This window comes from Triturus cristatus, chromosome 5_2 (genome assembly GCF_964204655.1).
Source record: "Triturus cristatus chromosome 5_2, aTriCri1.1, whole genome shotgun sequence".
Taxonomy (NCBI): domain Eukaryota; kingdom Metazoa; phylum Chordata; class Amphibia; order Caudata; family Salamandridae; genus Triturus; species Triturus cristatus.
Genome location: NC_140588.1, coordinates 575,177,209 through 575,203,566, shown reverse-complemented (window position 1 = coordinate 575,203,566; position 26,358 = coordinate 575,177,209). Strand labels below are relative to the sequence as shown.

General features: G+C 53.5%; 25 non-coding genes across 25 annotated transcripts; 17 read left to right on the top strand and 8 right to left on the bottom strand.

Annotated features, from left to right (window-relative positions):
* Window positions 1-935: 935 nt before the first annotated feature.
* TRNAL-UAA (transfer RNA leucine (anticodon UAA)) lies at window positions 936-1,018 on the bottom strand. Its single transcript has one exon. It is a non-coding gene; the product is annotated as a tRNA-Leu (tRNA).
* A 945-nt stretch (window positions 1,019-1,963) lies between these two features.
* On the top strand, window positions 1,964-2,035 carry TRNAE-CUC (transfer RNA glutamic acid (anticodon CUC)). The gene has a single exon. It is a non-coding gene; the product is annotated as a tRNA-Glu (tRNA).
* Window positions 2,036-3,161: 1,126 nt separating this feature from the next.
* Window positions 3,162-3,244, bottom strand: TRNAL-UAA (transfer RNA leucine (anticodon UAA)). The gene has a single exon. It is a non-coding gene; the product is annotated as a tRNA-Leu (tRNA).
* Window positions 3,245-3,487: 243 nt separating this feature from the next.
* On the top strand, window positions 3,488-3,559 carry TRNAE-UUC (transfer RNA glutamic acid (anticodon UUC)). The gene has a single exon. It is a non-coding gene; the product is annotated as a tRNA-Glu (tRNA).
* A 630-nt stretch (window positions 3,560-4,189) lies between these two features.
* On the top strand, window positions 4,190-4,261 carry TRNAE-CUC (transfer RNA glutamic acid (anticodon CUC)). The gene has a single exon. It is a non-coding gene; the product is annotated as a tRNA-Glu (tRNA).
* Window positions 4,262-5,387: 1,126 nt separating this feature from the next.
* TRNAL-UAA (transfer RNA leucine (anticodon UAA)) lies at window positions 5,388-5,470 on the bottom strand. The gene has a single exon. It is a non-coding gene; the product is annotated as a tRNA-Leu (tRNA).
* A 243-nt stretch (window positions 5,471-5,713) lies between these two features.
* Window positions 5,714-5,785, top strand: TRNAE-UUC (transfer RNA glutamic acid (anticodon UUC)). The gene has a single exon. It is a non-coding gene; the product is annotated as a tRNA-Glu (tRNA).
* Window positions 5,786-6,415: 630 nt separating this feature from the next.
* On the top strand, window positions 6,416-6,487 carry TRNAE-CUC (transfer RNA glutamic acid (anticodon CUC)). Its single transcript has one exon. It is a non-coding gene; the product is annotated as a tRNA-Glu (tRNA).
* A 1,126-nt stretch (window positions 6,488-7,613) lies between these two features.
* On the bottom strand, window positions 7,614-7,696 carry TRNAL-UAA (transfer RNA leucine (anticodon UAA)). Its single transcript has one exon. It is a non-coding gene; the product is annotated as a tRNA-Leu (tRNA).
* Window positions 7,697-7,939: 243 nt separating this feature from the next.
* Window positions 7,940-8,011, top strand: TRNAE-UUC (transfer RNA glutamic acid (anticodon UUC)). The gene has a single exon. It is a non-coding gene; the product is annotated as a tRNA-Glu (tRNA).
* A 630-nt stretch (window positions 8,012-8,641) lies between these two features.
* TRNAE-CUC (transfer RNA glutamic acid (anticodon CUC)) lies at window positions 8,642-8,713 on the top strand. The gene has a single exon. It is a non-coding gene; the product is annotated as a tRNA-Glu (tRNA).
* Window positions 8,714-9,839: 1,126 nt separating this feature from the next.
* TRNAL-UAA (transfer RNA leucine (anticodon UAA)) lies at window positions 9,840-9,922 on the bottom strand. Its single transcript has one exon. It is a non-coding gene; the product is annotated as a tRNA-Leu (tRNA).
* A 945-nt stretch (window positions 9,923-10,867) lies between these two features.
* On the top strand, window positions 10,868-10,939 carry TRNAE-CUC (transfer RNA glutamic acid (anticodon CUC)). The gene has a single exon. It is a non-coding gene; the product is annotated as a tRNA-Glu (tRNA).
* Window positions 10,940-12,065: 1,126 nt separating this feature from the next.
* Window positions 12,066-12,148, bottom strand: TRNAL-UAA (transfer RNA leucine (anticodon UAA)). The gene has a single exon. It is a non-coding gene; the product is annotated as a tRNA-Leu (tRNA).
* A 243-nt stretch (window positions 12,149-12,391) lies between these two features.
* Window positions 12,392-12,463, top strand: TRNAE-UUC (transfer RNA glutamic acid (anticodon UUC)). The gene has a single exon. It is a non-coding gene; the product is annotated as a tRNA-Glu (tRNA).
* A 630-nt stretch (window positions 12,464-13,093) lies between these two features.
* Window positions 13,094-13,165, top strand: TRNAE-CUC (transfer RNA glutamic acid (anticodon CUC)). Its single transcript has one exon. It is a non-coding gene; the product is annotated as a tRNA-Glu (tRNA).
* A 1,452-nt stretch (window positions 13,166-14,617) lies between these two features.
* On the top strand, window positions 14,618-14,689 carry TRNAE-UUC (transfer RNA glutamic acid (anticodon UUC)). Its single transcript has one exon. It is a non-coding gene; the product is annotated as a tRNA-Glu (tRNA).
* Window positions 14,690-15,319: 630 nt separating this feature from the next.
* Window positions 15,320-15,391, top strand: TRNAE-CUC (transfer RNA glutamic acid (anticodon CUC)). Its single transcript has one exon. It is a non-coding gene; the product is annotated as a tRNA-Glu (tRNA).
* Window positions 15,392-16,843: 1,452 nt separating this feature from the next.
* TRNAE-UUC (transfer RNA glutamic acid (anticodon UUC)) lies at window positions 16,844-16,915 on the top strand. Its single transcript has one exon. It is a non-coding gene; the product is annotated as a tRNA-Glu (tRNA).
* Window positions 16,916-19,069: 2,154 nt separating this feature from the next.
* Window positions 19,070-19,141, top strand: TRNAE-UUC (transfer RNA glutamic acid (anticodon UUC)). The gene has a single exon. It is a non-coding gene; the product is annotated as a tRNA-Glu (tRNA).
* A 630-nt stretch (window positions 19,142-19,771) lies between these two features.
* On the top strand, window positions 19,772-19,843 carry TRNAE-CUC (transfer RNA glutamic acid (anticodon CUC)). The gene has a single exon. It is a non-coding gene; the product is annotated as a tRNA-Glu (tRNA).
* Window positions 19,844-21,295: 1,452 nt separating this feature from the next.
* TRNAE-UUC (transfer RNA glutamic acid (anticodon UUC)) lies at window positions 21,296-21,367 on the top strand. Its single transcript has one exon. It is a non-coding gene; the product is annotated as a tRNA-Glu (tRNA).
* Window positions 21,368-21,997: 630 nt separating this feature from the next.
* TRNAE-CUC (transfer RNA glutamic acid (anticodon CUC)) lies at window positions 21,998-22,069 on the top strand. The gene has a single exon. It is a non-coding gene; the product is annotated as a tRNA-Glu (tRNA).
* Window positions 22,070-23,195: 1,126 nt separating this feature from the next.
* On the bottom strand, window positions 23,196-23,278 carry TRNAL-UAA (transfer RNA leucine (anticodon UAA)). Its single transcript has one exon. It is a non-coding gene; the product is annotated as a tRNA-Leu (tRNA).
* Window positions 23,279-25,421: 2,143 nt separating this feature from the next.
* TRNAL-UAA (transfer RNA leucine (anticodon UAA)) lies at window positions 25,422-25,504 on the bottom strand. The gene has a single exon. It is a non-coding gene; the product is annotated as a tRNA-Leu (tRNA).
* Between the last annotated feature and the right edge of the window lie 854 nt (window positions 25,505-26,358).

The following is a 26,358-nucleotide window of genomic DNA, read 5'->3' as shown; positions in this document are numbered from 1 at the left end:
GAAGTGAGATTCTGTATTCCGAGGTGCGCTTCTTTTCGTAGGCTTCTGACCACATGGTGTGCGGCAGGAAGTCATCTTTGACAGGGCCGCAGGCTTTGTCTCCAAATGGCATCCCGGACCCACTGCAACCCACCTTTTTGCTGAAACGGAAGTCTGGTTCAGGGTAAGAAAAAGCTGAGCTGCACGTACCGAAAGCAGCAGAGCCCAGCGGCGGAGAGGGTGTGGCCAGGGCTGTCTGATTTGCATAGTGACCAGTGGCATCTTGGGAATGTACAGGCTTTGGAGCCTAACGGGTGCTGCAGGGGTCTGCCTGGCCGGAGAAATGCCTGTCTGGCGCTCCCCTCAGGACACACGTGTCTTCTGTTCGAGCATGGAGGGTGAGGGACATGGGTCACCCTCATATACAGGGGTGTGGGCATGGGCAGGATGGGGCGTGGGGGACCCGTCAGGGCATTGCCCGTTTGGAAGCCCGTTCGGAAGGCAAGAGGAGGCGGAGGCGGGAATCTCTGCTCAATTTTTTCCCGAGGCCTGGGGACAAGCCTTTGCACATTTGATCCAGCCGGGCCTGCATCAGCAGATCCTGCTCCGATGGCAAGGGAGAGCCTGCAGGTGTAAATCAAAGAAAGGGGAGAAATCCGCAAGAGGCGGGTTAACAAATTCCAGTGGCAGGCCCATGTTCCCCAGGAAGCAAGTACTTCCTCCTGCTCCCTTCAGTGGGAAAAGACATAGGAGGTGTATTTCTCTAAGCAGGGGCTCTGCGTAGGTGGCACTGCATTGCTTTGGGAAGCATCCATGCTAAGTGCAGAGTAGCAGCAGACCCCACAGCTGAGACGTGAATTGGGACTGTTAAGGAAGGGCACTGGGAGGGTGAGGAGGGCAGAGGAAAATGCTTTAAAAAAGCATCTGCAAGTTCCTACACACCCGCTGAAAACCCATACCAGGGATGGGGCTCGAACCCATGCGGACAACTGTCCATTGGATCTTAAGTCCAACGCCTTAACCACTCGGCCACCCTGGTGAGACCCTAGGCCCTGCCTTACTCAGCTCCCTTTTCATGCTGGCTGCTCCAGCGCAGGCTGTCCAGCAAGAGGTGATTGCAGAGTAAAAAGGCTTTTGCAGGAGGATAAAGGTAATTTCTTATGACAAACACACTGTGTGACACCTAACTTTTCCCCACTCGTACTTTATGGGCAATCTATACAGTGGAGTTAGCTTAGTCACAATAAGGAAGTGAGCAAGGCAGGCTCACAAGAACATCTCCTCCCTGGTGGTCTAGTGGCTAGGATTCGGTGCTTTCACCGCCGCGGCCCGGGTTCGATTCCCGGTCAGGGAAGATCCCTCTAAGACGTAGACGTGCGTAATTTGTCCACGCAGCTCAGCTTTTTTTAATCGAAGGTCCTTAAAAAGGCACCCCGACCTATAGACGAAAGCAGAGGAAAGGGGCTGGGTCCCCTGTGTCCCAGGTTGCTTTGCTCCCATTGCCCTCAGCCACCTTCATGCGCACGCAGTCCCCCACCCAGTCAGGTGCTCTATGTGGGCGTAAAGTGCAGTACCAGCTCATCAGAAAGGTAAATTGCTGGAAAACCCGGCTGCGATGTATACATCTACTTTGGAGCACTCTTCTCCCTTGCACTCTTGAATCGGTCATTCGCAATGTATTCTTCCAGCAAGCTGAATAACGAGGTAGGTGTGAGAAGGTGTACCAGCTGTCTTTGAGCTATCAGCGGCCACTAGGTGTCCCTCTTGTGATTTCCCGGGGATCCCGATTGTACAGGAATTCGTCGGTTCAGTAGCACGGGGGAGGGGATGGCCTGTGCTTGGAAGTGACAAACAGTCTGGTGGAATCATGAGTGTTTTTTCAAGTTCTGATTCATATTCGCTGTAGAATAAAATATGCTTTCAGCCCCCATGAGCTTTGTCACTAGGAGAGCAGTGTAGGAACTTTTGCTGTATGGCTCTGGGTTCCCTGGTGGTCTAGTGGTTAGGATTCGGCGCTCTCACCGCCGCGGCCCGGGTTCGATTCCCGGTCAGGGAACAGTCCTTCTTCTGCCCTTGAATGCTTTTCCTTCCCGCAGGTCAGGGCTTCTCAAAATGAATTTGCTTTTCTGACAAACAGTTTGCCTAGCATCCCGCAATCTGGCTCCTAATTTGATTTTCGCAAGGTTCCCTTTGAGTTGCTTTCCTCGGCGGGAGGAAAATCTCTTGTGCAAGGCTCTTGAGGAAGTGAGATTCTGTATTCCGAGGTGCGCTTCTTTTCGTAGGCTTCTGACCACATGGTGTGCGGCAGGAAGTCATCTTTGACAGGGCCGCAGGCTTTGTCTCCAAATGGCATCCCGGACCCACTGCAACCCACCTTTTTGCTGAAACGGAAGTCTGGTTCAGGGTAAGAAAAAGCTGAGCTGCACGTACCGAAAGCAGCAGAGCCCAGCGGCGGAGAGGGTGTGGCCAGGGCTGTCTGATTTGCATAGTGACCAGTGGCATCTTGGGAATGTACAGGCTTTGGAGCCTAACGGGTGCTGCAGGGGTCTGCCTGGCCGGAGAAATGCCTGTCTGGCGCTCCCCTCAGGACACACGTGTCTTCCGTTCGAGCATGGAGGGTGAGGGACATGGGTCACCCTCATATACAGGGGTGTGGGCATGGGCAGGATGGGGCGTGGGGGACCCGTCAGGGCATTGCCCGTTTGGAAGCCCGTTCGGAAGGCAAGAGGAGGCGGAGGCGGAGGCGGGAATCTCTGCTCAATTTTTTCCCGAGGCCTGGGGACAAGCCTTTGCACATTTGATCCAGCCGGGCCTGCATCAGCAGATCCTGCTCCGATGGCAAGGGAGAGCCTGCAGGTGTAAATCAAAGAAAGGGGAGAAATCCGCAAGAGGCGGGTTAACAAATTCCAGTGGCAGGCCCATGTTCCCCAGGAAGCAAGTACTTCCTCCTGCTCCCTTCAGTGGGAAAAGACATAGGAGGTGTATTTCTCTAAGCAGGGGCTCTGCGTAGGTGGCACTGCATTGCTTTGGGAAGCATCCATGCTAAGTGCAGAGTAGCAGCAGACCCCACAGCTGAGACGTGAATTGGGACTGTTAAGGAAGGGCACTGGGAGGGTGAGGAGGGCAGAGGAAAATGCTTTCAAAAAGCATCTGCAAGTTCCTACACACCCGCTGAAAACCCATACCAGGGATGGGGCTCGAACCCATGCGGACAACTGTCCATTGGATCTTAAGTCCAACGCCTTAACCACTCGGCCACCCTGGTGAGACCCTAGGCCCTGCCTTACTCAGCTCCCTTTTCATGCTGGCTGCTCCAGCGCAGGCTGTCCAGCAAGAGGTGATTGCAGAGTAAAAAGGCTTTTGCAGGAGGATAAAGGTAATTGCTTATGACAAACACACTGTGTGACACCTAACTTTTCCCCACTCGTACTTTATGGGCAATCTATACAGTGGAGTTAGCTTAGTCACAATAAGGAAGTGAGCAAGGCAGGCTCACAAGAGCATCTCCTCCCTGGTGGTCTAGTGGCTAGGATTCGGCGCTTTCACCGCCGCGGCCCGGGTTCGATTCCCGGTCAGGGAAGATCCCTCTAAGACGTAGACGTGCGTAATTTGTCCACGCAGCTCAGCTTTTTTTAATCGAAGGTCCTTAAAAAGGCACCCCGACCTATAGACGAAAGCAGAGGAAAGGGGCTGGGTCCCCTGTGTCCCAGGTTGCTTTGCTCCCATTGCCCTCAGCCACCTTCATGCGCACGCAGTCCCCCACCCAGTCAGGTGCTCTATGTGGGCGTAAAGTGCAGTACCAGCTCATCAGAAAGGTAAATTGCTGGAAAACCCGGCTGCGATGTATACATCTACTTTGGAGCACTCTTCTCCCTTGCACTCTTGAATCGGTCATTCGCAATGTATTCTTCCAGCAAGCTGAATAACGAGGTAGGTGTGAGAAGGTGTACCAGCTGTCTTTGAGCTATCAGCGGCCACTAGGTGTCCCTCTTGTGATTTCCCGGGGATCCCGATTGTACAGGAATTCGTCGGTTCAGTAGCACGGGGGAGGGGATGGCCTGTGCTTGGAAGTGACAAACAGTCTGGTGGAATCATGAGTGTTTTTTCAAGTTCTGATTCATATTCGCTGTAGAATAAAATATGCTTTCAGCCCCCATGAGCTTTGTCACTAGGAGAGCAGTGTAGGAACTTTTGCTGTATGGCTCTGGGTTCCCTGGTGGTCTAGTGGTTAGGATTCGGCGCTCTCACCGCCGCGGCCCGGGTTCGATTCCCGGTCAGGGAACAGTCCTTCTTCTGCCCTTGAATGCTTTTCCTTCCCGCAGGTCAGGGCTTCTCAAAATGAATTTGCTTTTCTGACAAACAGTTTGCCTAGCATCCCGCAATCTGGCTCCTAATTTGATTTTCGCAAGGTTCCCTTTGAGTTGCTTTCCTCGGCGGGAGGAAAATCTCTTGTGCAAGGCTCTTGAGGAAGTGAGATTCTGTATTCCGAGGTGCGCTTCTTTTCGTAGGCTTCTGACCACATGGTGTGCGGCAGGAAGTCATCTTTGACAGGGCCGCAGGCTTTGTCTCCAAATGGCATCCCGGACCCACTGCAACCCACCTTTTTGCTGAAACGGAAGTCTGGTTCAGGGTAAGAAAAAGCTGAGCTGCACGTACCGAAAGCAGCAGAGCCCAGCGGCGGAGAGGGTGTGGCCAGGGCTGTCTGATTTGCATAGTGACCAGTGGCATCTTGGGAATGTACAGGCTTTGGAGCCTAACGGGTGCTGCAGGGGTCTGCCTGGCCGGAGAAATGCCTGTCTGGCGCTCCCCTCAGGACACACGTGTCTTCCGTTCGAGCATGGAGGGTGAGGGACATGGGTCACCCTCATATACAGGGGTGTGGGCATGGGCAGGATGGGGCGTGGGGGACCCGTCAGGGCATTGCCCGTTTGGAAGCCCGTTCGGAAGGCAAGAGGAGGCGGAGGCGGAGGCGGGAATCTCTGCTCAATTTTTTCCCGAGGCCTGGGGACAAGCCTTTGCACATTTGATCCAGCCGGGCCTGCATCAGCAGATCCTGCTCCGATGGCAAGGGAGAGCCTGCAGGTGTAAATCAAAGAAAGGGGAGAAATCCGCAAGAGGCGGGTTAACAAATTCCAGTGGCAGGCCCATGTTCCCCAGGAAGCAAGTACTTCCTCCTGCTCCCTTCAGTTGGAAAAGACATAGGAGGTGTATTTCTCTAAGCAGGGGCTCTGCGTAGGTGGCACTGCATTGCTTTGGGAAGCATCCATGCTAAGTGCAGAGTAGCAGCAGACCCCACAGCTGAGACGTGAATTGGGACTGTTAAGGAAGGGCACTGGGAGGGTGAGGAGGGCAGAGGAAAATGCTTTCAAAAAGCATCTGCAAGTTCCTACACACCCGCTGAAAACCCATACCAGGGATGGGGCTCGAACCCATGCGGACAACTGTCCATTGGATCTTAAGTCCAACGCCTTAACCACTCGGCCACCCTGGTGAGACCCTAGGCCCTGCCTTACTCAGCTCCCTTTTCATGCTGGCTGCTCCAGCGCAGGCTGTCCAGCAAGAGGTGATTGCAGAGTAAAAAGGCTTTTGCAGGAGGATAAAGGTAATTGCTTATGACAAACACACTGTGTGACACCTAACTTTTCCCCACTCGTACTTTATGGGCAATCTATACAGTGGAGTTAGCTTAGTCACAATAAGGAAGTGAGCAAGGCAGGCTCACAAGAGCATCTCCTCCCTGGTGGTCTAGTGGCTAGGATTCGGCGCTTTCACCGCCGCGGCCCGGGTTCGATTCCCGGTCAGGGAAGATCCCTCTAAGACGTAGACGTGCGTAATTTGTCCACGCAGCTCAGCTTTTTTTAATCGAAGGTCCTTAAAAAGGCACCCCGACCTATAGACGAAAGCAGAGGAAAGGGGCTGGGTCCCCTGTGTCCCAGGTTGCTTTGCTCCCATTGCCCTCAGCCACCTTCATGCGCACGCAGTCCCCCACCCAGTCAGGTGCTCTATGTGGGCGTAAAGTGCAGTACCAGCTCATCAGAAAGGTAAATTGCTGGAAAACCCGGCTGCGATGTATACATCTACTTTGGAGCACTCTTCTCCCTTGCACTCTTGAATCGGTCATTCGCAATGTATTCTTCCAGCAAGCTGAATAACGAGGTAGGTGTGAGAAGGTGTACCAGCTGTCTTTGAGCTATCAGCGGCCACTAGGTGTCCCTCTTGTGATTTCCCGGGGATCCCGATTGTACAGGAATTCGTCGGTTCAGTAGCACGGGGGAGGGGATGGCCTGTGCTTGGAAGTGACAAACAGTCTGGTGGAATCATGAGTGTTTTTTCAAGTTCTGATTCATATTCGCTGTAGAATAAAATATGCTTTCAGCCCCCATGAGCTTTGTCACTAGGAGAGCAGTGTAGGAACTTTTGCTGTATGGCTGTGGGTTCCCTGGTGGTCCAGTGGTTAGGATTCGGCGCTCTCACCGCCGCGGCCCGGGTTCGATTCCCGGTCAGGGAACAGTCCTTCTTCTGCCCTTGAATGCTTTTCCTTCCCGCAGGTCAGGGCTTCTCAAAATGAATTTGCTTTTCTGACAAACAGTTTGCCTAGCATCCCGCAATCTGGCTCCTAATTTGATTTTCGCAAGGTTCCCTTTGAGTTGCTTTCCTCGGCGGGAGGAAAATCTCTTGTGCAAGGCTCTTGAGGAAGTGAGATTCTGTATTCCGAGGTGCGCTTCTTTTCGTAGGCTTCTGACCACATGGTGTGCGGCAGGAAGTCATCTTTGACAGGGCCGCAGGCTTTGTCTCCAAACGGCATCCCGGACCCACTGCAACCCACCTTTTTGCTGAAACGGAAGTCTGGTTCAGGGTAAGAAAAAGCTGAGCTGCACGTACCGAAAGCAGCAGAGCCCAGCGGCGGAGAGGGTGTGGCCAGGGCTGTCTGATTTGCATAGTGACCAGTGGCATCTTGGGAATGTACAGGCTTTGGAGCCTAACGGGTGCTGCAGGGGTCTGCCTGGCCGGAGAAATGCCTGTCTGGCGCTCCCCTCAGGACACACGTGTCTTCCGTTCGAGCATGGAGGGTGAGGGACATGGGTCACCCTCATATACAGGGGTGTGGGCATGGGCAGGATGGGGCGTGGGGGACCCGTCAGGGCATTGCCCGTTTGGAAGCCCGTTCGGAAGGCAAGAGGAGGCGGAGGCGGAGGCGGGAATCTCTGCTCAATTTTTTCCCGAGGCCTGGGGACAAGCCTTTGCACATTTGATCCAGCCGGGCCTGCATCAGCAGATCCTGCTCCGATGGCAAGGGAGAGCCTGCAGGTGTAAATCAAAGAAAGGGGAGAAATCCGCAAGAGGCGGGTTAACAAATTCCAGTGGCAGGCCCATGTTCCCCAGGAAGCAAGTACTTCCTCCTGCTCCCTTCAGTGGGAAAAGACATAGGAGGTGTATTTCTCTAAGCAGGGGCTCTGCGTAGGTGGCACTGCATTGCTTTGGGAAGCATCCATGCTAAGTGCAGAGTAGCAGCAGACCCCACAGCTGAGACGTGAATTGGGACTGTTAAGGAAGGGCACTGGGAGGGTGAGGAAGGCAGAGGAAAATGCTTTAAAAAAGCATCTGCAAGTTCCTACACACCCGCTGAAAATCCATACCAGGGATGGGGCTCGAACCCATGCGGACAACTGTCCATTGGATCTTAAGTCCAACGCCTTAACCACTCGGCCACCCTGGTGAGACCCTAGGCCCTGCCTTACTCAGCTCCCTTTTCATGCTGGCTGCTCCAGCGCAGGCTGTCCAGCAAGAGGTGATTGCAGAGTAAAAAGGCTTTTGCAGGAGGATAAAGGTAATTGCTTATGACAAACACACTGTGTGACACCTAACTTTTCCCCACTCGTACTTTATGGGCAATCTATACAGTGGAGTTAGCTTAGTCACAATAAGGAAGTGAGCAAGGCAGGCTCACAAGAGCATCTCCTCCCTGGTGGTCTAGTGGCTAGGATTCGGCGCTTTCACCGCCGCGGCCCGGGTTCGATTCCCGGTCAGGGAAGATCCCTCTAAGACGTAGACGTGCGTAATTTGTCCACGCAGCTCAGCTTTTTTTAATCGAAGGTCCTTAAAAAGGCACCCCGACCTATAGACGAAAGCAGAGGAAAGGGGCTGGGTCCCCTGTGTCCCAGGTTGCTTTGCTCCCATTGCCCTCAGCCACCTTCATGCGCACGCAGTCCCCCACCCAGTCAGGTGCTCTATGTGGGCGTAAAGTGCAGTACCAGCTCATCAGAAAGGTAAATTGCTGGAAAACCCGGCTGCGATGTATACATCTACTTTGGAGCACTCTTCTCCCTTGCACTCTTGAATCGGTCATTCGCAATGTATTCTTCCAGCAAGCTGAATAACGAGGTAGGTGTGAGAAGGTGTACCAGCTGTCTTTGAGCTATCAGCGGCCACTAGGTGTCCCTCTTGTGATTTCCCGGGGATCCCGATTGTACAGGAATTCGTCGGTTCAGTAGCACGGGGGAGGGGATGGCCTGTGCTTGGAAGTGACAAACAGTCTGGTGGAATCATGAGTGTTTTTTCAAGTTCTGATTCATATTCGCTGTAGAATAAAATATGCTTTCAGCCCCCATGAGCTTTGTCACTAGGAGAGCAGTGTAGGAACTTTTGCTGTATGGCTGTGGGTTCCCTGGTGGTCCAGTGGTTAGGATTCGGCGCTCTCACCGCCGCGGCCCGGGTTCGATTCCCGGTCAGGGAACAGTCCTTCTTCTGCCCTTGAATGCTTTTCCTTCCCGCAGGTCAGGGCTTCTCAAAATGAATTTGCTTTTCTGACAAACAGTTTGCCTAGCATCCCGCAATCTGGCTCCTAATTTGATTTTCGCAAGGTTCCCTTTGAGTTGCTTTCCTCGGCGGGAGGAAAATCTCTTGTGCAAGGCTCTTGAGGAAGTGAGATTCTGTATTCCGAGGTGCGCTTCTTTTCGTAGGCTTCTGACCACATGGTGTGCGGCAGGAAGTCATCTTTGACAGGGCCGCAGGCTTTGTCTCCAAACGGCATCCCGGACCCACTGCAACCCACCTTTTTGCTGAAACGGAAGTCTGGTTCAGGGTAAGAAAAAGCTGAGCTGCACGTACCGAAAGCAGCAGAGCCCAGCGGCGGAGAGGGTGTGGCCAGGGCTGTCTGATTTGCATAGTGACCAGTGGCATCTTGGGAATGTACAGGCTTTGGAGCCTAACGGGTGCTGCAGGGGTCTGCCTGGCCGGAGAAATGCCTGTCTGGCGCTCCCCTCAGGACACACGTGTCTTCCGTTCGAGCATGGAGGGTGAGGGACATGGGTCACCCTCATATACAGGGGTGTGGGCATGGGCAGGATGGGGCGTGGGGGACCCGTCAGGGCATTGCCCGTTTGGAAGCCCGTTCGGAAGGCAAGAGGAGGCGGAGGCGGAGGCGGGAATCTCTGCTCAATTTTTTCCCGAGGCCTGGGGACAAGCCTTTGCACATTTGATCCAGCCGGGCCTGCATCAGCAGATCCTGCTCCGATGGCAAGGGAGAGCCTGCAGGTGTAAATCAAAGAAAGGGGAGAAATCCGCAAGAGGCGGGTTAACAAATTCCAGTGGCAGGCCCATGTTCCCCAGGAAGCAAGTACTTCCTCCTGCTCCCTTCAGTGGGAAAAGACATAGGAGGTGTATTTCTCTAAGCAGGGGCTCTGCGTAGGTGGCACTGCATTGCTTTGGGAAGCATCCATGCTAAGTGCAGAGTAGCAGCAGACCCCACAGCTGAGACGTGAATTGGGACTGTTAAGGAAGGGCACTGGGAGGGTGAGGAAGGCAGAGGAAAATGCTTTAAAAAAGCATCTGCAAGTTCCTACACACCCGCTGAAAATCCATACCAGGGATGGGGCTCGAACCCATGCGGACAACTGTCCATTGGATCTTAAGTCCAACGCCTTAACCACTCGGCCACCCTGGTGAGACCCTAGGCCCTGCCTTACTCAGCTCCCTTTTCATGCTGGCTGCTCCAGCGCAGGCTGTCCAGCAAGAGGTGATTGCAGAGTAAAAAGGCTTTTGCAGGAGGATAAAGGTAATTGCTTATGACAAACACACTGTGTGACACCTAACTTTTCCCCACTCGTACTTTATGGGCAATCTATACAGTGGAGTTAGCTTAGTCACAATAAGGAAGTGAGCAAGGCAGGCTCACAAGAGCATCTCCTCCCTGGTGGTCTAGTGGCTAGGATTCGGCGCTTTCACTGCCGCGGCCAGGGTTCGATTCCCGGTCAGGGAAGATCCCTCTAAGACGTAGACGTGCGTAATTTGTCCACGCAGCTCCGCTTTTTTTAATCGAAGGTCCTTAAAAAGGCACCCCGACCTATAGACGAAAGCAGAGGAAAGGGGCTGGGTCCCCTGTGTCCCAGGTTGCTTTGCTCCCATTGCCCTCAGCCACCTTCATGCGCACGCAGTCCCCCACCCAGTCAGGTGCTCTATGTGGGCGTAAAGTGCAGTACCAGCTCATCAGAAAGGTAAATTGCTGATAAACCCGGCTGCGATGTATACATCTACTTTGGAGCACTCTTCTCCCTTGCACTCTTGAATCGGTCATTCGCAATGTATTCTTCCAGCAAGCTGAATAACGAGGTAGGTGTGAGAAGGTGTACCAGCTGTCTTTGAGCTATCAGCGGCCACTAGGTGTCCCTCTTGTGATTTCCCGGGGATCCCGATTGTACAGGAATTCGTCGGTTCAGTAGCACGGGGGAGGGGATGGCCTGTGCTTGGAAGTGACAAACAGTCTGGTGGAATCATGAGTGTTTTTTCAAGTTCTGATTCATATTCGCTGTAGAATAAAATATGCTTTCAGCCCCCATGAGCTTTGTCACTAGGAGAGCAGTGTAGGAACTTTTGCTGTATGGCTCTGGGTTCCCTGGTGGTCTAGTGGTTAGGATTCGGCGCTCTCACCGCCGCGGCCCGGGTTCGATTCCCGGTCAGGGAACAGTCCTTCTTCTGCCCTTGAATGCTTTTCCTTCCCGCAGGTCAGGGCTTCTCAAAATGAATTTGCTTTTCTGACAAACAGTTTGCCTAGCATCCCGCAATCTGGCTCCTAATTTGATTTTCGCAAGGTTCCCTTTGAGTTGCTTTCCTCGGCGGGAGGAAAATCTCTTGTGCAAGGCTCTTGAGGAAGTGAGATTCTGTATTCCGAGGTGCGCTTCTTTTCGTAGGCTTCTGACCACATGGTGTGCGGCAGGAAGTCATCTTTGACAGGGCCGCAGGCTTTGTCTCCAAATGGCATCCCGGACCCACTGCAACCCACCTTTTTGCTGAAACGGAAGTCTGGTTCAGGGTAAGAAAAAGCTGAGCTGCACGTACCGAAAGCAGCAGAGCCCAGCGGCGGAGAGGGTGTGGCCAGGGCTGTCTGATTTGCATAGTGACCAGTGGCATCTTGGGAATGTACAGGCTTTGGAGCCTAACGGGTGCTGCAGGGGTCTGCCTGGCCGGAGAAATGCCTGTCTGGCGCTCCCCTCAGGACACACGTGTCTTCCGTTCGAGCATGGAGGGTGAGGGACATGGGTCACCCTCATATACAGGGGTGTGGGCATGGGCAGGATGGGGCGTGGGGGACCCGTCAGGGCATTGCCCGTTTGGAAGCCCGTTCGGAAGGCAAGAGGAGGCGGAGGCGGAGGCGGGAATCTCTGCTCAATTTTTTCCCGAGGCCTGGGGACAAGCCTTTGCACATTTGATCCAGCCGGGCCTGCATCAGCAGATCCTGCTCCGATGGCAAGGGAGAGCCTGCAGGTGTAAATCAAAGAAAGGGGAGAAATCCGCAAGAGGCGGGTTAACAAATTCCAGTGGCAGGCCCATGTTCCCCAGGAAGCAAGTACTTCCTCCTGCTCCCTTCAGTGGGAAAAGACATAGGAGGTGTATTTCTCTAAGCAGGGGCTCTGCGTAGGTGGCACTGCATTGCTTTGGGAAGCATCCATGCTAAGTGCAGAGTAGCAGCAGACCCCACAGCTGAGACGTGAATTGGGACTGTTAAGGAAGGGCACTGGGAGGGTGAGGAAGGCAGAGGAAAATGCTTTAAAAAAGCATCTGCAAGTTCCTACACACCCGCTGAAAACCCATACCAGGGATGGGGCTCGAACCCATGCGGACAACTGTCCATTGGATCTTAAGTCCAACGCCTTAACCACTCGGCCACCCTGGTGAGACCCTAGGCCCTGCCTTACTCAGCTCCCTTTTCATGCTGGCTGCTCCAGCGCAGGCTGTCCAGCAAGAGGTGATTGCAGAGTAAAAAGGCTTTTGCAGGAGGATAAAGGTAATTTCTTATGACAAACACACTGTGTGACACCTAACTTTTCCCCACTCGTACTTTATGGGCAATCTATACAGTGGAGTTAGCTTAGTCACAATAAGGAAGTGAGCAAGGCAGGCTCACAAGAGCATCTCCTCCCTGGTGGTCTAGTGGCTAGGATTCGGCGCTTTCACCGCCGCGGCCCGGGTTCGATTCCCGGTCAGGGAAGATCCCTCTAAGACGTAGACGTGCGTAATTTGTCCACGCAGCTCAGCTTTTTTTAATCGAAGGTCCTTAAAAAGGCACCCCGACCTATAGACGAAAGCAGAGGAAAGGGGCTGGGTCCCCTGTGTCCCAGGTTGCTTTGCTCCCATTGCCCTCAGCCACCTTCATGCGCACGCAGTCCCCCACCCAGTCAGGTGCTCTATGTGGGCGTAAAGTGCAGTACCAGCTCATCAGAAAGGTAAATTGCTGGAAAACCCGGCTGCGATGTATACATCTACTTTGGAGCACTCTTCTCCCTTGCACTCTTGAATCGGTCATTCGCAATGTATTCTTCCAGCAAGCTGAATAACGAGGTAGGTGTGAGAAGGTGTACCAGCTGTCTTTGAGCTATCAGCGGCCACTAGGTGTCCCTCTTGTGATTTCCCGGGGATCCCGATTGTACAGGAATTCGTCGGTTCAGTAGCACGGGGGAGGGGATGGCCTGTGCTTGGAAGTGACAAACAGTCTGGTGGAATCATGAGTGTTTTTTCAAGTTCTGATTCATATTCGCTGTAGAATAAAATATGCTTTCAGCCCCCATGAGCTTTGTCACTAGGAGAGCAGTGTAGGAACTTTTGCTGTATGGCTCTGGGTTCCCTGGTGGTCTAGTGGTTAGGATTCGGCGCTCTCACCGCCGCGGCCCGGGTTCGATTCCCGGTCAGGGAACAGTCCTTCTTCTGCCCTTGAATGCTTTTCCTTCCCGCAGGTCAGGGCTTCTCAAAATGAATTTGCTTTTCTGACAAACAGTTTGCCTAGCATCCCGCAATCTGGCTCCTAATTTGATTTTCGCAAGGTTCCCTTTGAGTTGCTTTCCTCGGCGGGAGGAAAATCTCTTGTGCAAGGCTCTTGAGGAAGTGAGATTCTGTATTCCGAGGTGCGCTTCTTTTCGTAGGCTTCTGACCACATGGTGTGCGGCAGGAAGTCATCTTTGACAGGGCCGCAGGCTTTGTCTCCAAATGGCATCCCGGACCCACTGCAACCCACCTTTTTGCTGAAACGGAAGTCTGGTTCAGGGTAAGAAAAAGCTGAGCTGCACGTACCGAAAGCAGCAGAGCCCAGCGGCGGAGAGGGTGTGGCCAGGGCTGTCTGATTTGCATAGTGACCAGTGGCATCTTGGGAATGTACAGGCTTTGGAGCCTAACGGGTGCTGCAGGGGTCTGCCTGGCCGGAGAAATGCCTGTCTGGCGCTCCCCTCAGGACACACGTGTCTTCCGTTCGAGCATGGAGGGTGAGGGACATGGGTCACCCTCATATACAGGGGTGTGGGCATGGGCAGGATGGGGCGTGGGGGACCCGTCAGGGCATTGCCCGTTTGGAAGCCCGTTCGGAAGGCAAGAGGAGGCGGAGGCGGAGGCGGGAATCTCTGCTCAATTTTTTCCCGAGGCCTGGGGACAAGCCTTTGCACATTTGATCCAGCCGGGCCTGCATCAGCAGATCCTGCTCCGATGGCAAGGGAGAGCCTGCAGGTGTAAATCAAAGAAAGGGGAGAAATCCGCAAGAGGCGGGTTAACAAATTCCAGTGGCAGGCCCATGTTCCCCAGGAAGCAAGTACTTCCTCCTGCTCCCTTCAGTGGGAAAAGACATAGGAGGTGTATTTCTCTAAGCAGGGGCTCTGCGTAGGTGGCACTGCATTGCTTTGGGAAGCATCCATGCTAAGTGCAGAGTAGCAGCAGACCCCACAGCTGAGACGTGAATTGGGACTGTTAAGGAAGGGCACTGGGAGGGTGAGGAGGGCAGAGGAAAATGCTTTAAAAAAGCATCTGCAAGTTCCTACACACCCGCTGAAAACCCATACCAGGGATGGGGCTCGAACCCATGCGGACAACTGTCCATTGGATCTTAAGTCCAACACCTTAACCACTCGGCCACCCTGGTGAGACCCTAGGCCCTGCCTTACTCAGCTCCCTTTTCATGCTGGCTGCTCCAGCGCAGGCTGTCCAGCAAGAGGTGATTGCAGAGTAAAAAGGCTTTTGCAGGAGGATAAAGGTAATTTCTTATGACAAACACACTGTGTGACACCTAACTTTTCCCCACTCGTACTTTATGGGCAATCTATACAGTGGAGTTAGCTTAGTCACAATAAGGAAGTGAGCAAGGCAGGCTCACAAGAGCATCTCCTCCCTGGTGGTCTAGTGGCTAGGATTCGGCGCTTTCACCGCCGCGGCCCGGGTTCGATTCCCGGTCAGGGAAGATCCCTCTAAGACGTAGACGTGCGTAATTTGTCCACGCAGCTCAGCTTTTTTTAATCGAAGGTCCTTAAAAAGGCACCCCGACCTATAGACGAAAGCAGAGGAAAGGGGCTGGGTCCCCTGTGTCCCAGGTTGCTTTGCTCCCATTGCCCTCAGCCACCTTCATGCGCACGCAGTCCCCCACCCAGTCAGGTGCTCTATGTGGGCGTAAAGTGCAGTACCAGCTCATCAGAAAGGTAAATTGCTGGAAAACCCGGCTGCGATGTATACATCTACTTTGGAGCACTCTTCTCCCTTGCACTCTTGAATCGGTCATTCGCAATGTATTCTTCCAGCAAGCTGAATAACGAGGTAGGTGTGAGAAGGTGTACCAGCTGTCTTTGAGCTATCAGCGGCCACTAGGTGTCCCTCTTGTGATTTCCCGGGGATCCCGATTGTACAGGAATTCGTCGGTTCAGTAGCACGGGGGAGGGGATGGCCTGTGCTTGGAAGTGACAAACAGTCTGGTGGAATCATGAGTGTTTTTTCAAGTTCTGATTCATATTCGCTGTAGAATAAAATATGCTTTCAGCCCCCATGAGCTTTGTCACTAGGAGAGCAGTGTAGGAACTTTTGCTGTATGGCTCTGGGTTCCCTGGTGGTCTAGTGGTTAGGATTCGGCGCTCTCACCGCCGCGGCCCGGGTTCGATTCCCGGTCAGGGAACAGTCCTTCTTCTGCCCTTGAATGCTTTTCCTTCCCGCAGGTCAGGGCTTCTCAAAATGAATTTGCTTTTCTGACAAACAGTTTGCCTAGCATCCCGCAATCTGGCTCCTAATTTGATTTTCGCAAGGTTCCCTTTGAGTTGCTTTCCTCGGCGGGAGGAAAATCTCTTGTGCAAGGCTCTTGAGGAAGTGAGATTCTGTATTCCGAGGTGCGCTTCTTTTCGTAGGCTTCTGACCACATGGTGTGCGGCAGGAAGTCATCTTTGACAGGGCCGCAGGCTTTGTCTCCAAATGGCATCCCGGACCCACTGCAACCCACCTTTTTGCTGAAACGGAAGTCTGGTTCAGGGTAAGAAAAAGCTGAGCTGCACGTACCGAAAGCAGCAGAGCCCAGCGGCGGAGAGGGTGTGGCCAGGGCTGTCTGATTTGCATAGTGACCAGTGGCATCTTGGGAATGTACAGGCTTTGGAGCCTAACGGGTGCTGCAGGGGTCTGCCTGGCCGGAGAAATGCCTGTCTGGCGCTCCCCTCAGGACACACGTGTCTTCCGTTCGAGCATGGAGGGTGAGGGACATGGGTCACCCTCATATACAGGGGTGTGGGCATGGGCAGGATGGGGCGTGGGGGACCCGTCAGGGCATTGCCCGTTTGGAAGCCCGTTCGGAAGGCAAGAGGAGGCGGAGGCGGAGGCGGGAATCTCTGCTCAATTTTTTCCCGAGGCCTGGGGACAAGCCTTTGCACATTTGATCCAGCCGGGCCTGCATCAGCAGATCCTGCTCCGATGGCAAGGGAGAGCCTGCAGGTGTAAATCAAAGAAAGGGGAGAAATCCGCAAGAGGCGGGTTAACAAATTCCAGTGGCAGGCCCATGTTCCCCAGGAAGCAAGTACTTCCTCCTGCTCCCTTCAGTGGGAAAAGACATAGGAGGTGTATTTCTCTAAGCAGGGGCTCTGCGTAGGTGGCACTGCATTGCTTTGGGAAGCATCCATGCTAAGTGCAGAGTAGCAGCAGACCCCACAGCTGAGACGTGAATTGGGACTGTTAAGGAAGGGCACTGGGAGGGTGAGGAGGGCAGAGGAAAATGCTTTAAAAAAGCATCTGCAAGTTCCTACACACCCGCTGAAAACCCATACCAGGGATGGGGCTCGAACCCATGCGGACAACTGTCCATTGGATCTTAAGTCCAACGCCATAACCACTCGGCCACCCTGGTGAGACCCTAGGCCCTGCCTTACTCAGCTCCCTTTTCATGCTGGCTGCTCCAGCGCAGGCTGTCCAGCAAGAGGTGATTGCAGAGTAAAAAGGCTTTTGCAGGAGGATAAAGGTAATTTCTTATGACAAACACACTGTGTGACACCTAACTTTTCCCCACTCGTACTTTATGGGCAATCTATACAGTGGAGTTAGCTTAGTCACAATAAGGAAGTGAGCAAGGCAGGCTCACAAGAGCATCTCCTCCCTGGTGGTCTAGTGGCTAGGATTCGGCGCTTTCACCGCCGCGGCCCGGGTTCGATTCCCGGTCAGGGAAGATCCCTCTAAGACGTAGACGTGCGTAATTTGTCCACGCAGCTCAGCTTTTTTTAATCGAAGGTCCTTAAAAAGGCACCCCGACCTATAGACGAAAGCAGAGGAAAGGGGCTGGGTCCCCTGTGTCCCAGGTTGCTTTGCTCCCATTGCCCTCAGCCACCTTCATGCGCACGCAGTCCCCCACCCAGTCAGGTGCTCTATGTGGGCGTAAAGTGCAGTACCAGCTCATCAGAAAGGTAAATTGCTGGAAAACCCGGCTGCGATGTATACATCTACTTTGGAGCACTCTTCTCCCTTGCACTCTTGAATCGGTCATTCGCAATGTATTCTTCCAGCAAGCTGAATAACGAGGTAGGTGTGAGAAGGTGTACCAGCTGTCTTTGAGCTATCAGCGGCCACTAGGTGTCCCTCTTGTGATTTCCCGGGGATCCCGATTGTACAGGAATTCGTCGGTTCAGTAGCACGGGGGAGGGGATGGCCTGTGCTTGGAAGTGACAAACAGTCTGGTGGAATCATGAGTGTTTTTTCAAGTTCTGATTCATATTCGCTGTAGAATAAAATATGCTTTCAGCCCCCATGAGCTTTGTCACTAGGAGAGCAGTGTAGGAACTTTTGCTGTATGGCTCTGGGTTCCCTGGTGGTCTAGTGGTTAGGATTCGGCGCTCTCACCGCCGCGGCCCGGGTTTGATTCCCGGTCAGGGAACAGTCCTTCTTCTGCCCTTGAATGCTTTTCCTTCCCGCAGGTCAGGGCTTCTCAAAATGAATTTGCTTTTCTGACAAACAGTTTGCCTAGCATCCCGCAATCTGGCTCCTAATTTGATTTTCGCAAGGTTCCCTTTGAGTTGCTTTCCTCGGCGGGAGGAAAATCTCTTGTGCAAGGCTCTTGAGGAAGTGAGATTCTGTATTCCGAGGTGCGCTTCTTTTCGTAGGCTTCTGACCACATGGTGTGCGGCAGGAAGTCATCTTTGACAGGGCCGCAGGCTTTGTCTCCAAATGGCATCCCGGACCCACTGCAACCCACCTTTTTGCTGAAACGGAAGTCTGGTTCAGGGTAAGAAAAAGCTGAGCTGCACGTACCGAAAGCAGCAGAGCCCAGCGGCGGAGAGGGTGTGGCCAGGGCTGTCTGATTTGCATAGTGACCAGTGGCATCTTGGGAATGTACAGGCTTTGGAGCCTAACGGGTGCTGCAGGGGTCTGCCTGGCCGGAGAAATGCCTGTCTGGCGCTCCCCTCAGGACACACGTGTCTTCCGTTCGAGCATGGAGGGTGAGGGACATGGGTCACCCTCATATACAGGGGTGTGGGCATGGGCAGGATGGGGCGTGGGGGACCCGTCAGGGCATTGCCCGTTTGGAAGCCCGTTCGGAAGGCAAGAGGAGGCGGAGGCGGAGGCGGGAATCTCTGCTCAATTTTTTCCCGAGGCCTGGGGACAAGCCTTTGCACATTTGATCCAGCCGGGCCTGCATCAGCAGATCCTGCTCCGATGGCAAGGGAGAGCCTGCAGGTGTAAATCAAAGAAAGGGGAGAAATCCGCAAGAGGCGGGTTAACAAATTCCAGTGGCAGGCCCATGTTCCCCAGGAAGCAAGTACTTCCTCCTGCTCCCTTCAGTGGGAAAAGACATAGGAGGTGTATTTCTCTAAGCAGGGGCTCTGCGTAGGTGGCACTGCATTGCTTTGGGAAGCATCCATGCTAAGTGCAGAGTAGCAGCAGACCCCACAGCTGAGACGTGAATTGGGACTGTTAAGGAAGGGCACTGGGAGGGTGAGGAGGGCAGAGGAAAATGCTTTAAAAAAGCATCTGCAAGTTCCTACACACCCGCTGAAAACCCATACCAGGGATGGGGCTCGAACCCATGCGGACAACTGTCCATTGGATCTTAAGTCCAACACCTTAACCACTCGGCCACCCTGGTGAGACCCTAGGCCCTGCCTTACTCAGCTCCCTTTTCATGCTGGCTGCTCCAGCGCAGGCTGTCCAGCAAGAGGTGATTGCAGAGTAAAAAGGCTTTTGCAGGAGGATAAAGGTAATTTCTTATGACAAACACACTGTGTGACACCTAACTTTTCCCCACTCGTACTTTATGGGCAATCTATACAGTGGAGTTAGCTTAGTCACAATAAGGAAGTGAGCAAGGCAGGCTCACAAGAGCATCTCCTCCCTGGTGGTCTAGTGGCTAGGATTCGGCGCTTTCACCGCCGCGGCCCGGGTTCGATTCCCGGTCAGGGAAGATCCCTCTAAGACGTAGACGTGCGTAATTTGTCCACGCAGCTCAGCTTTTTTTAATCGAAGGTCCTTAAAAAGGCACCCCGACCTATAGACGAAAGCAGAGGAAAGGGGCTGGGTCCCCTGTGTCCCAGGTTGCTTTGCTCCCATTGCCCTCAGCCACCTTCATGCGCACGCAGTCCCCCACCCAGTCAGGTGCTCTATGTGGGCGTAAAGTGCAGTACCAGCTCATCAGAAAGGTAAATTGCTGGAAAACCCGGCTGCGATGTATACATCTACTTTGGAGCACTCTTCTCCCTTGCACTCTTGAATCGGTCATTCGCAATGTATTCTTCCAGCAAGCTGAATAACGAGGTAGGTGTGAGAAGGTGTACCAGCTGTCTTTGAGCTATCAGCGGCCACTAGGTGTCCCTCTTGTGATTTCCCGGGGATCCCGATTGTACAGGAATTCGTCGGTTCAGTAGCACGGGGGAGGGGATGGCCTGTGCTTGGAAGTGACAAACAGTCTGGTGGAATCATGAGTGTTTTTTCAAGTTCTGATTCATATTCGCTGTAGAATAAAATATGCTTTCAGCCCCCATGAGCTTTGTCACTAGGAGAGCAGTGTAGGAACTTTTGCTGTATGGCTCTGGGTTCCCTGGTGGTCTAGTGGTTAGGATTCGGCGCTCTCACCGCCGCGGCCCGGGTTCGATTCCCGGTCAGGGAACAGTCCTTCTTCTGCCCTTGAATGCTTTTCCTTCCCGCAGGTCAGGGCTTCTCAAAATGAATTTGCTTTTCTGACAAACAGTTTGCCTAGCATCCCGCAATCTGGCTCCTAATTTGATTTTCGCAAGGTTCCCTTTGAGTTGCTTTCCTCGGCGGGAGGAAAATCTCTTGTGCAAGGCTCTTGAGGAAGTGAGATTCTGTATTCCGAGGTGCGCTTCTTTTCGTAGGCTTCTGACCACATGGTGTGCGGCAGGAAGTCATCTTTGACAGGGCCGCAGGCTTTGTCTCCAAATGGCATCCCGGACCCACTGCAACCCACCTTTTTGCTGAAACGGAAGTCTGGTTCAGGGTAAGAAAAAGCTGAGCTGCACGTACCGAAAGCAGCAGAGCCCAGCGGCGGAGAGGGTGTGGCCAGGGCTGTCTGATTTGCATAGTGACCAGTGGCATCTTGGGAATGTACAGGCTTTGGAGCCTAACGGGTGCTGCAGGGGTCTGCCTGGCCGGAGAAATGCCTGTCTGGCGCTCCCCTCAGGACACACGTGTCTTCCGTTCGAGCATGGAGGGTGAGGGACATGGGTCACCCTCATATACAGGGGTGTGGGCATGGGCAGGATGGGGCGTGGGGGACCCGTCAGGGCATTGCCCGTTTGGAAGCCCGTTCGGAAGGCAAGAGGAGGCGGAGGCGGAGGCGGGAATCTCTGCTCAATTTTTTCCCGAGGCCTGGGGACAAGCCTTTGCACATTTGATCCAGCCGGGCCTGCATCAGCAGATCCTGCTCCGATGGCAAGGGAGAGCCTGCAGGTGTAAATCAAAGAAAGGGGAGAAATCCGCAAGAGGCGGGTTAACAAATTCCAGTGGCAGGCCCATGTTCCCCAGGAAGCAAGTACTTCCTCCTGCTCCCTTCAGTGGGAAAAGACATAGGAGGTGTATTTCTCTAAGCAGGGGCTCTGCGTAGGTGGCACTGCATTGCTTTGGGAAGCATCCATGCTAAGTGCAGAGTAGCAGCAGACCCCACAGCTGAGACGTGAATTGGGACTGTTAAGGAAGGGCACTGGGAGGGTGAGGAGGGCAGAGGAAAATGCTTTAAAAAAGCATCTGCAAGTTCCTACACACCCGCTGAAAACCCATACCAGGGATGGGGCTCGAACCCATGCGGACAACTGTCCATTGGATCTTAAGTCCAACGCCATAACCACTCGGCCACCCTGGTGAGACCCTAGGCCCTGCCTTACTCAGCTCCCTTTTCATGCTGGCTGCTCCAGCGCAGGCTGTCCAGCAAGAGGTGATTGCAGAGTAAAAAGGCTTTTGCAGGAGGATAAAGGTAATTGCTTATGACAAACACACTGTGTGACACCTAACTTTTCCCCACTCGTACTTTATGGGCAATCTATACAGTGGAGTTAGCTTAGTCACAATAAGGAAGTGAGCAAGGCAGGCTCACAAGAGCATCTCCTCCCTGGTGGTCTAGTGGCTAGGATTCGGCGCTTTCACCGCCGCGGCCCGGGTTCGATTCCCGGTCAGGGAAGATCCCTCTAAGACGTAGACGTGCGTAATTTGTCCACGCAGCTCAGCTTTTTTTAATCGAAGGTCCTTAAAAAGGCACCCCGACCTATAGACGAAAGCAGAGGAAAGGGGCTGGGTCCCCTGTGTCCCAGGTTGCTTTGCTCCCATTGCCCTCAGCCACCTTCATGCGCACGCAGTCCCCCACCCAGTCAGGTGCTCTATGTGGGCGTAAAGTGCAGTACCAGCTCATCAGAAAGGTAAATTGCTGGAAAACCCGGCTGCGATGTATACATCTACTTTGGAGCACTCTTCTCCCTTGCACTCTTGAATCGGTCATTCGCAATGTATTCTTCCAGCAAGCTGAATAACGAGGTAGGTGTGAGAAGGTGTACCAGCTGTCTTTGAGCTATCAGCGGCCACTAGGTGTCCCTCTTGTGATTTCCCGGGGATCCCGATTGTACAGGAATTCGTCGGTTCAGTAGCACGGGGGAGGGGATGGCCTGTGCTTGGAAGTGACAAACAGTCTGGTGGAATCATGAGTGTTTTTTCAAGTTCTGATTCATATTCGCTGTAGAATAAAATATGCTTTCAGCCCCCATGAGCTTTGTCACTAGGAGAGCAGTGTAGGAACTTTTGCTGTATGGCTGTGGGTTCCCTGGTGGTCTAGTGGTTAGGATTCGGCGCTCTCACCGCCGCGGCCCGGGTTCGATTCCCGGTCAGGGAACAGTCCTTCTTCTGCCCTTGAATGCTTTTCCTTCCCGCAGGTCAGGGCTTCTCAAAATGAATTTGCTTTTCTGACAAACAGTTTGCCTAGCATCCCGCAATCTGGCTCCTAATTTGATTTTCGCAAGGTTCCCTTTGAGTTGCTTTCCTCGGCGGGAGGAAAATCTCTTGTGCAAGGCTCTTGAGGAAGTGAGATTCTGTATTCCGAGGTGCGCTTCTTTTCGTAGGCTTCTGACCACATGGTGTGCGGCAGGAAGTCATCTTTGACAGGGCCGCAGGCTTTGTCTCCAAATGGCATCCCGGACCCACTGCAACCCACCTTTTTGCTGAAACGGAAGTCTGGTTCAGGGTAAGAAAAAGCTGAGCTGCACGTACCGAAAGCAGCAGAGCCCAGCGGCGGAGAGGGTGTGGCCAGGGCTGTCTGATTTGCATAGTGACCAGTGGCATCTTGGGAATGTACAGGCTTTGGAGCCTAACGGGTGCTGCAGGGGTCTGCCTGGCCGGAGAAATGCCTGTCTGGCGCTCCCCTCAGGACACACGTGTCTTCCGTTCGAGCATGGAGGGTGAGGGACATGGGTCACCCTCATATACAGGGGTGTGGGCATGGGCAGGATGGGGCGTGGGGGACCCGTCAGGGCATTGCCCGTTTGGAAGCCCGTTCGGAAGGCAAGAGGAGGCGGAGGCGGAGGCGGGAATCTCTGCTCAATTTTTTCCCGAGGCCTGGGGACAAGCCTTTGCACATTTGATCCAGCCGGGCCTGCATCAGCAGATCCTGCTCCGATGGCAAGGGAGAGCCTGCAGGTGTAAATCAAAGAAAGGGGAGAAATCCGCAAGAGGCGGGTTAACAAATTCCAGTGGCAGGCCCATGTTCCCCAGGAAGCAAGTACTTCCTCCTGCTCCCTTCAGTGGGAAAAGACATAGGAGGTGTATTTCTCTAAGCAGGGGCTCTGCGTAGGTGGCACTGCATTGCTTTGGGAAGCATCCATGCTAAGTGCAGAGTAGCAGCAGACCCCACAGCTGAGACGTGAATTGGGACTGTTAAGGAAGGGCACTGGGAGGGTGAGGAGGGCAGAGGAAAATGCTTTCAAAAAGCATCTGCAAGTTCCTACACACCCGCTGAAAACCCATACCAGGGATGGGGCTCGAACCCATGCGGACAACTGTCCATTGGATCTTAAGTCCAACGCCTTAACCACTCGGCCACCCTGGTGAGACCCTAGGCCCTGCCTTACTCAGCTCCCTTTTCATGCTGGCTGCTCCAGCGCAGGCTGTCCAGCAAGAGGTGATTGCAGAGTAAAAAGGCTTTTGCAGGAGGATAAAGGTAATTGCTTATGACAAACACACTGTGTGACACCTAACTTTTCCCCACTCGTACTTTATGGGCAATCTATCCAGTGGAGTTAGCTTAGTCACAATAAGGAAGTGAGCAAGGCAGGCTCACAAGAGCATCTCCTCCCTGGTGGTCTAGTGGCTAGGATTCGGCGCTTTCACTGCCGCGGCCCGGGTTCGATTCCCGGTCAGGGAAGATCCCTCTAAGACGTAGACGTGCGTAATTTGTCCACGCAGCTCAGCTTTTTTTAATCGAAGGTCCTTAAAAAGGCACCCCGACCTATAGACGAAAGCAGAGGAAAGGGGCTGGGTCCCCTGTGTCCCAGGTTGCTTTGCTCCCATTGCCCTCAGCCACCTTCATGCGCACGCAGTCCCCCACCCAGTCAGGTGCTCTATGTGGGCGTAAAGTGCAGTACCAGCTCATCAGAAAGGTAAATTGCTGGAAAACCCGGCTGCGATGTATACATCTACTTTGGAGCACTCTTCTCCCTTGCACTCTTGAATCGGTCATTCGCAATGTATTCTTCCAGCAAGCTGAATAACGAGGTAGGTGTGAGAAGGTGTACCAGCTGTCTTTGAGCTATCAGCGGCCACTAGGTGTCCCTCTTGTGATTTCCCGGGGATCCCGATTGTACAGGAATTCGTCGGTTCAGTAGCACGGGGGAGGGGATGGCCTGTGCTTGGAAGTGACAAACAGTCTGGTGGAATCATGAGTGTTTTTTCAAGTTCTGATTCATATTCGCTGTAGAATAAAATATGCTTTCAGCCCCCATGAGCTTTGTCACTAGGAGAGCAGTGTAGGAACTTTTGCTGTATGGCTCTGGGTTCCCTGGTGGTCTAGTGGTTAGGATTCGGCGCTCTCACCGCTGCGGCCCGGGTTCGATTCCCGGTCAGGGAACAGTCCTTCTTCTGCCCTTGAATGCTTTTCCTTCCCGCAGGTCAGGGCTTCTCAAAATGAATTTGCTAATCTGACAAACAGTTTGCCTAGCATCCCGCAATCTGGCTCCTAATTTGATTTTCGCAAGGTTCCCTTTGAGTTGCTTTCCTCGGCGGGAGGAAAATCTCTTGTGCAAGGCTCTTGAGGAAGTGAGATTCTGTATTCCGAGGTGCGCTTCTTTTCGTAGGCTTCTGACCACATGGTGTGCGGCAGGAAGTCATCTTTGACAGGGCCGCAGGCTTTGTCTCCAAATGGCATCCCGGACCCACTGCAACCCACCTTTTTGCTGAAACGGAAGTCTGGTTCAGGGTAAGAAAAAGCTGAGCTGCACGTACCGAAAGCAGCAGAGCCCAGCGGCGGAGAGGGTGTGGCCAGGGCTGTCTGATTTGCATAGTGACCAGTGGCATCTTGGGAATGTACAGGCTTTGGAGCCTAACGGGTGCTGCAGGGGTCTGCCTGGCCGGAGAAATGCCTGTCTGGCGCTCCCCTCAGGACACACGTGTCTTCCGTTCGAGCATGGAGGGTGAGGGACATGGGTCACCCTCATATACAGGGGTGTGGGCATGGGCAGGATGGGGCGTGGGGGACCCGTCAGGGCATTGCCCGTTTGGAAGCCCGTTCGGAAGGCAAGAGGAGGCGGAGGCAGAGGCGGGAATCTCTGCTCAATTTTTTCCCGAGGCCTGGGGACAAGCCTTTGCACATTTGATCCAGCCGGGCCTGCATCAGCAGATCCTGCTCCGATGGCAAGGGAGAGCCTGCAGGTGTAAATCAAAGAAAGGGGAGAAATCCGCAAGAGGCGGGTTAACAAATTCCAGTGGCAGGCCCATGTTCCCCAGGAAGCAAGTACTTCCTCCTGCTCCCTTCAGTGGGAAAAGACATAGGAGGTGTATTTCTCTAAGCAGGGGCTCTGCGTAGGTGGCACTGCATTGCTTTGGGAAGCATCCATGCTAAGTGCAGAGTAGCAGCAGACCCCACAGCTGAGACGTGAATTGGGACTGTTAAGGAAGGGCACTGGGAGGGTGAGGAGGGCAGAGGAAAATGCTTTAAAAAAGCATCTGCAAGTTCCTACACACCCGCTGAAAACCCATACCAGGGATGGGGCTCGAACCCATGCGGACAACTGTCCATTGGATCTTAAGTCCAACGCCTTAACCACTCGGCCACCCTGGTGAGACCCTAGGCCCTGCCTTACTCAGCTCCCTTTTCATGCTGGCTGCTCCAGCGCAGGCTGTCCAGCAAGAGGTGATTGCAGAGTAAAAAGGCTTTTGCAGGAGGATAAAGGTAATTGCTTATGACAAACACACTGTGTGACACCTAACTTTTCCCCACTCGTACTTTATGGGCAATCTATACAGTGGAGTTAGCTTAGTCACAATAAGGAAGTGAGCAAGGCAGGCTCACAAGAGCATCTCCTCCCTGGTGGTCTAGTGGCTAGGATTCGGCGCTTTCACTGCCGCGGCCCGGGTTCGATTCCCGGTCAGGGAAGATCCCTCTAAGACGTAGACGTGCGTAATTTGTCCACGCAGCTCAGCTTTTTTTAATCGAAGGTCCTTAAAAAGGCACCCCGACCTATAGACGAAAGCAGAGGAAAGGGGCTGGGTCCCCTGTGTCCCAGGTTGCTTTGCTCCCATTGCCCTCAGCCACCTTCATGCGCACGCAGTCCCCCACCCAGTCAGGTGCTCTATGTGGGCGTAAAGTGCAGTACCAGCTCATCAGAAAGGTAAATTGCTGGAAAACCCGGCTGCGATGTATACATCTACTTTGGAGCACTCTTCTCCCTTGCACTCTTGAATCGGTCATTCGCAATGTATTCTTCCAGCAAGCTGAATAACGAGGTAGGTGTGAGAAGGTGTACCAGCTGTCTTTGAGCTATCAGCGGCCACTAGGTGTCCCTCTTGTGATTTCCCGGGGATCCCGATTGTACAGGAATTCGTCGGTTCAGTAGCACGGGGGAGGGGATGGCCTGTGCTTGGAAGTGACAAACAGTCTGGTGGAATCATGAGTGTTTTTTCAAGTTCTGATTC